The sequence below is a fragment of the Leopardus geoffroyi genome, chromosome B1 (genome assembly GCF_018350155.1).
Source record: "Leopardus geoffroyi isolate Oge1 chromosome B1, O.geoffroyi_Oge1_pat1.0, whole genome shotgun sequence".
In the NCBI taxonomy this organism is placed as follows: domain Eukaryota; kingdom Metazoa; phylum Chordata; class Mammalia; order Carnivora; family Felidae; genus Leopardus; species Leopardus geoffroyi.
The window spans coordinates 190,243,136-190,251,365 of NC_059327.1; positions in this window are offsets into that span (position 1 = coordinate 190,243,136).

Sequence of the window (8,230 nt, forward strand, 5' to 3'; positions counted from 1 at the left end):
TTCAGATTCTCTCTCTCTCTCTCTCTCTCTCGCTCTCCCTCTTCCCCCTCCGCTACTCATTTGCTCTCTCTCTCTCTCTCTCCCTCTCTCTCTCTAAAAATAAAATAAATCTTTAAAAAAATGAGAAATATATGTTTGACAACAACAAATGCCATCAGAAGTGTTCTGGTACTTTCCATTAAATTCAAGATCAAGTAGGAATGCTATTCTCACCACTACACCACTGTTATTTGGCATTGGTTTCGAGCCTCTAGCTAAAGAAAGAGCAATATATATAGCTTTATGTTTACTCATATGATCTCAGAGGTCACAGGAAGACTCTAATTCTGATTCTGGGACAGCCAGTTATTACCTGGAAGATTTGGAATAATCCATTAACCCTCATAAGCTTCAAGTTTTCACTTGGGAAAAGGACATTGATCTCCCTCACTTAGGAGTACTGTAAGGATTCAATCTAATAACACTTGTAAAGTGATTACCAAAATGTCTGATATTTCAGTATTAATTAATGATAGGGCTATGAACCATATTAGCCATTATTATTATTATTATTATACCCATCATAATTATTATCATTACCTCATATTTTAACCACAATGTAAGAAATTCAATCAAGTGACCGAATAGAAAAAAAAAAAATTCAAGCTGTTTTACTTATGTATTAGAATGTTTTATTTATGTATTAGAATGTTTTATTAATACATTAGAATATACATTGAGGAACAATCCAAATTCAAAAGTAAAATGCAAAACATCACAAAAATCTAAGCTAAAATTATAAAATATGAAGAGACATATTTAATATAAATCAATGTGAGACCAATGTTAAGAAAACTACAATTGCTGCTAAAAGATTTTAAATAAGATTTTAAGATTTGGTGAAATATATTGTCCTCTGGAATGGGATGATATCTCTCCATCTCAAATAATTTGTATATTTAACTCAATTTAAATAAGAATTCCATCATTTGATGATTTGGTAAGAAATTTCAAATGTCAGCCAGAGGAGTAAATGTAAGAGAGAGGCCAAGAAAATACTGAAAAATTATGACCAATCAAGGTGCACCTATACTGCTAGAATTATGATATATTGTATATATATTGTAGAGATATATGATATGATATGATATATTGTATCATATGTATGATATTATATATTGTAGAGAAAATATGATATATTGTAGAGAAAATAATATTAAATGAGTGTACACAGATATAGATAAATGAATCTTAGCAACCAATTTAATAACCCAGAAATAGAATAATCTATAATGAAAATTTTGTGAGATAAAAACATTTCAGGGATGCTTGGGTGGTTCAGTTGGTTAAGCTTCTGACTCTGGATTTCAGCTCAGGTTCATGAGATCAAGTCCCACGTCAAGTTCTGTTCTGACAGTGTGGAGGCTGTTTGGGATTCTCTGTCTGCCCCTCCCCTGCTCTCTCTCTCTCTCTCTCTCTCTCTCTCTCAAAATACACAAATAAACATTTAAAAAATTCTTTAAAATAGTGAGAAAATAATAAAATAATAGATAATTTTGGTACAAAATGCTGTCCCTACTGAAGAAAGTGTCAACTCTTTTCTACACAGCATACACTTAAATTCAAAATAAATGAGTGCTCTCAAGGTTTATTTGAAAGGCTAAAAAACATTCATATGAGCTACAGGATAGTATTTTTACAACCTTGAGTTTTTTGAAGTATGAAGTGAACTCCAAAGTTTATCAAAAAAATTGACAAGTCTGATTATCCAAAAAATTGAAATTTTGTGGGGGAAAAGACAATATACATTTCAAAAAGATCTAAAGGATTGGAATTGCTTTGAATGAAATTTACAACATAGATCTACTATTTATAATAGACTTTAAACCTTATACTAATTAATAATAAGAAATAATCATTTAAAAAGCCCAATGGCATAAGCCCATGATGGAAAGACAAATACTGAATGATTGTGTTTATACGAAGTATCTAAAATAGTCAAATTCATAGAATCAAAGAATAGGATGGTAGTTGCCGGGGGGCAGGGGAGTGAGAAATGGTGGGCTGGTAACCAATGGGCATAGCACTTTAGTTAGGCAAGATGAGTAAGCTCTAGAGATCTGCTGTAAACACTTTACCTGGAATGAACAATAATATTACATTTAAAAATTTATTAAAAGAGTAAATCTCATTGTAAGTATTCAGACCACAATAAAATAAAACTAATACATACATACATACATATAAACAGAAGCCAAGGCAATTCACATAAGAATAACGTAAATGTACAAAAAACAACACAAAAAGAATTTGACATTTAATAATTATAAAGACAAAATAAACTGGCAAGCAATAATCAAAAGAGGTAGTTTTTTGTCTCATACTGGCTAAAGAAGATGTGAAAGATTGTGTAGTAAGTGGAATTGTGTTCCCCAAAAGACGTGTCCAAATTTTAATCCCTGTTGCCTGTGAATTTGGGAATAGGGTCTCTGCACATAAAATTAAGAATCTCGAGTTGAGCTCATCCTGGATTTATGGCCCACAGTGAATTCAGTGAGGGGTATCCTTACAAAATTAGAAAGAGACAAGGCACAGAGATACAGAGAAAAAAGGCCATGTGAAATTGGGGCAGAATTTGGAACAACTCAACTCCAAGCCAAGAAAGGCCAAGGATCACCCATAGCCACTAGAAGCTACCATGGAACAGACTCTCCTTTAGAACCTCTATCTGGAAGGACTCAACTCTGCTCACATTTCAATTTCAGATTCTGGCCTTCAGAACTGTGAAGAACTTGTTTCAAGCCATGAAGTTTGTGGTAATTCATTACGGCTACCCTAGGAAACTAATTCAGATGGGTAACATTTCAATTTTCCAAAGAAGTAGGGAAAGCTCTCTCTTCCACTTTTAAATGTACAAAACTGAGTGGCACCTGGGTGGCTCAGTTGGTTAAGTGTCCGACTCAGTTTTGGCTTCTGTCATGATCTCATGGTTTGTGAGATAGAGCCCCATGTGGGTCTCTGTGCTGAGAACGTGGAGACTGCTTGGGATTCACTTTATTTGTCTCTCTCTGCTCCTCCCCCAATCATGCTCTCTCTCTCTTTTCCTTTCTTTCTCTCTCAAAATAAATAAAATAAACTTTGAAAAATGTACAAAATTGAATATTGGAAGATAATTAGGAAACATAGTGCCATGAAAATCTGTGTAACCATGACTCCACTGCCCAAGGAGTTCGTAAAGATATGTGCATGGGAATATATTGTTACAACGTGTATGACAGCAGAAAGTCAGAAAGAAACTAAAATCTCTTAGCAAGAAAGTGGCATAAAAAATATGGTGAGGTTATAAAGTGTTTATATATCTAATAAAATAATTACAGAAATATAAATATATGGACTGGGAAAGATATCCAAAATGTATAACATGAATACAAATCTAGAGAACGATACATATGAAATAACCTTATTTTGCAAGAAACATACACACATGGGTTCATAAATATGATTTTGGATATGTTTTATATGTACATGTGTTTATTTACACAAATAAATGTACTTATGTACACGAGTGTGTGTTTGTACATGTGTACTTTGTAAAAACAGAGAAGTTTGAAGTTCTGTGTATCAAACTCTTAGGGTTGTTTATCTCTGGGAGATCATTTTATTTAACTTTATACAAAATATAAATAAAAGCAAATGACAGCCAGCATCCTTACCTTCTGGCTTGCAGTTGGGTTGTGAGGCAACCAAGTTACCTAGAAGAAATATATGGAGAGACCGAGTTCAGAATATTGGTTCCAATGTTTTCTGTCCTGTTAGGTTATCACGGATTAGCAGTGTCCCTCTATTAAAGGGCACTGTGCTAGGCAGGCAACCCTAATTTTAGAGCTCTTCCTGGGTTCTGGAACTGCTTCTTTCTTGCCTGTTTGGCTTAAAAGGAGTAATGGCTGTCTGTGATTACTCTGAGACATTATACCATCGTTTTGTTACTTTTCCTAAGTACTGTCCACACCTTTGTTAATACTTCATGATCATACCACACTTGTCCAGTTTGAGCGTGCCTGTTTCCTTCCTGTTGATTATCTCTGTCCAGTATTCATTGACTGCAGTTCCCTGACTTTGAACTCACCTGGCTTATGTGAGGCTAATCCATGTCTAGAATCTCAGCTTGACCAATATGATCACCTCATTCCTCAAGACCTGTCGATTGATTTGGAGTTGTATGTATAACCTATCAAACTGGCCAAGTCAGAGGCAAGCATCGGAATTCTGCTGTAGTTAAAGTAAAAGAAACAATCTTTTCCTATTGAGCCTATCTTTCCTCTGATAAACTGAAAGCCTAATACTTCTGGTGGCTGTTTTTGTCACCACATGGGAAAAGCCTGAAAGAATGATGAAAAGACAGGTAAAAGCAGAATTGGGAAATTAAAACCAATATATTCCTGATGTTATAATTTGAACATATATATTCAGACGTATCTGCATGCTGACTATCCCTGAACTCCTAAGACACGTGAGCTGGTAAATCCCTTTTCTCATGGCTCATTTCAATTGCAGCAAAGTTTCCTGAACAATACAAGTATTTTGTGACCGTATTCCCCTCACCCTTTCAGCCCAGGGTAATGACTTCATACTTATGCGGCCAGCGATCTATGCCATGAATTTGTGTGACAAATTCTTCTCTCAAGTTGAGGTGATAGTTAATATCCAGCCCAATCAGATTCATAGATTGTGCAGCTTCTCTCTCTCTCTCTCTCTCTCTCTCTCTCTCCTTCTCTCTCTTCTATCTACCTTAAAACTTTAAATGAGAAACAACGGTATATTTTATGATTGATTGGAATAAAAAAGGAAAAGAGAATTAGTTGTAGCTAACTCATACCCTGCCACCCTGGTGCCACTTCACAAAGTCCCAAGGGCTAACATTGCAGGACTGCTGTGAATCCAGACAATTCTCCAATTTCAATCTCCACAAGGCTTGGACCTCCTGTTAACAACAACTACAACAAAAAATTGTTGTATTTCTGCTCCCTTATTTCTTCACGTATTTTGATAGAATTCTATTCAACTGTGCTGCTTTGTGTAGATGTCTGTTTCTTTAATGAAAAAAATCTTAACTGAAGGATTTATTGGTATAGGACCATGTTCATTTTATGTTTACTGAGAAAATCTCCTTTAAAATAATGTGATTTGGTTTCTAACCTCTCTCTCTTTTTCCACCTCTCTCTATCCAAGCTTTACTGGTGTTTATAGTGATACTTACATGAAAAAAATACATGTATATCCCCGATAGCTTATATTCATGTCTATGCCTGGACTTGTGCTTATTTGTCAATTCACACCGAGATCTACTTGTATATCTTTAATGAGCTATTACTCTGACACTCAGTTCTGCCTCAGCAACTGTTATAAACCCTGATTGTAAGTCAAGAAAACACAGTCTGGGAACCAAAAAAAAATAATTTTTCAATGACTCAAGTATTTTACATATTTTTCTCAAACACCATAAAGCTTAGTCATACCACTTTTTTAAAAGCTCCGTTTCTCTCTCATTCTCTTCCTACACATATCCCAGCTTTGCCTTGGCTTCGTCTTCCAGAATCTCCCTTCAAACTTTCCTCCTACTCTAAGCCAAAACTCCTTGCGACCCTACCACTTATACTGATTTGGAACACTTAATGTCCAAAGGGCTTTTCTAGAATTTATAGGACACTCCCTGAGGGCTGAATAAAAGTGGTGAAAGGAGAAATGGGCAGGTCCAGAAAGGATTCTCTCCCGGGTCAATTTCTGTTTTGCTACATAAGTTCTACATTTACAGAAAACTTTAGGAATACACACCACAGTTTCAACAGTGGCTATTTCTGAATGAGGATCCCCCCCTTGTCTTCAGCAATATGTTTCTGCATGTTTTGCAAGAGTCGTATGTTGCTTTTATAATCACAAATATATGAAGTCGTTGAATAAATTAATATTTGAAAGGTACACATGTCTAAGTAAAATAAGACTGAAACCCTAAACATTCTCTGGGGATGGCCCATGAAAACTGAAGTACCCTGACCCGAAATTACTCCCCTACTGGGTACCTAGCACCTACTGCTATTTCCAAGGCACATCACTTTCCTAACCTAACCTCGATTTGCTGTGTTTTGAAAATGGCATTTCAGGAGGCATAGCTCATTTCCTGCAGGTAAATCTTTCTGTTCTCCAGAAAGGACTAAAGTAGGATGCACACATACCGTGCTTCTCTTCTCTACGATGGCATTCGTGCCTTGATGTGATGCATTGAGCCGGATCGCAGAGCGTCTACTAGGTTGTTTACTGCACCAGCCGTAGTCACCTCGTGCCCTCAGGACCTCTGTGGGACGTTTACTTTTACTATGCCTTCATAAATTAGATGAACTGCTCTTCGTGCCTTCCTCTTGGCAGAGAGCCTAACAAGTGAAGGTTAAGCTTGACTTTTTCAGTAGAAAAAAAGAAAAATATTTCCTCAGCACTTGTGAAGGTCAGCGCAACCAGGTTCCCATTAGTCACTCTCAAGTAACTAGGAAATGAGAATAGGTGGTAAGCTTCTGACTCGCCCACGCACTGATTCCTTATTCCCTCACAGAGCACTTCTGTGCAGGTGCTGGGGACGAGACGTGCAAGATGCACTTTTTGCCCAGGAGGGACCCCCAGAAAAATGGGAAAGAAGACATGAACACATGAAATCCAAAATATTAATGCTGGTAATGAGAATGAAAAAAAGTAACAATCACTGAATTCTGTTTATCATGTGCCAGGATCTATACAAGGTGATATGCATGCTTATATCATCTCTCAACAACCTTAAGAAAAAGATATTATCATCATCATCATCATCAACTCCATTTTATGAATAAAGAAGTTGAAATCCAAGAGTTTATTACTTGTTCAAGGTGACATGGTAACAAGGAATAGAGTCAAAATTCACAGGCAAGGGGCGTCTGGGTGGCCCAGTTGGTTAAGCGTCCGATTTTGGCTCAGGTCATGCTCTCACGGTTCAAGATCTCCAGCCCCACATCCAGCTCTCTGCTTACAGCATGGGGCCTGGAGCCTACCTTGGATCCTGTTTCCCTATTTCTCTCCCCCTCCCCCACTTGTGCTCTCACTCTCTTAAAAATAAACATTTAATGGGGCGCCTGGGTGGCGCAGTCGGTTAAGCGTCCGACTTCAGCCAGGTCACGATCTCGCGGTCTGTGAGTTCGAGCCCCGCGTCGGGCTCTGGGCTGATGGCTCAGAGCCTGGAGCCTGTTTCCGATTCTGTGTCTCCCTCTCTCTCTGCCCCTCCCCCGTTCATGCTCTGTCTCTCTCTGTCCCAAAAATAAATAAACGTTGAAAAAAAAATAAACATTTAAAAAAAATCCACAGTCAAGAAGTTTGACTTCAGTACATGTGACAGGAGCTAGACTAAAAGCATGAACCCAATGCTGCAGGAGCCCAGAAGGGAAAGGCCAACAACCCGGAAGAGGTGAAGAAGGTTTGACCAAAGAGGAGACGGTTCTGGTAGGTCTTGAGGAAGAAACTGTTTCCATGTTGAGGTGCTGTAGAAGAAGTGTAATTCTGAGGAACGTGGTAAAAGGGATCCACGCATCCATTCACCATCTGCAGCAGAGGTTATAAATAGCCTGCAAACAGAAATCCCCTACAGGTAGAATTTGTTTTCTGCCCCCCCAAATGTTTTTGTTGTTGGTTTCTAGGATGCAGAGAGGTTGGCAGTCCTTTCTGGCTCTTGTGCTGGTCAGCAGTGTGACCTTGGGCAAATCCGTGAATTCTTCCACCGGCTGTCAGTTTCCTCATTCAATTGTTTGTGTTTTACTCAATTTTACTGAGATTTAGTTTACATAAGATAAACTGCATACATAGGAAATACAGAAATTGTTAACTTTTGACCTATGTAACTCCATAAACACTCCCAAAACCAAGATACGTGGATCATTTCCGTCTTTCCCCAGTTTCCTCATGCCCTTTGCTATCCATCCCAACCTCTGTTGCTACCCTCTCTGGATCTGTCTCTTTGTCCCCACAGATCAGTTTGACTTTTTCTGGAATTCTACATAAATTCAATCACATAATAGGAATCTTTTATATATGGCTCTGTAGTCAGCATGATGATTGTAAGATTTATCTACATTGTGCCCCCATCAAGATTGTATTCCCCCCCTTTTTTAATTGAGAAACATTTCACTACCTCATTTGAGTTGATTAAAGTTATTAGTTATTGTGAATAAGGCTGCTACGA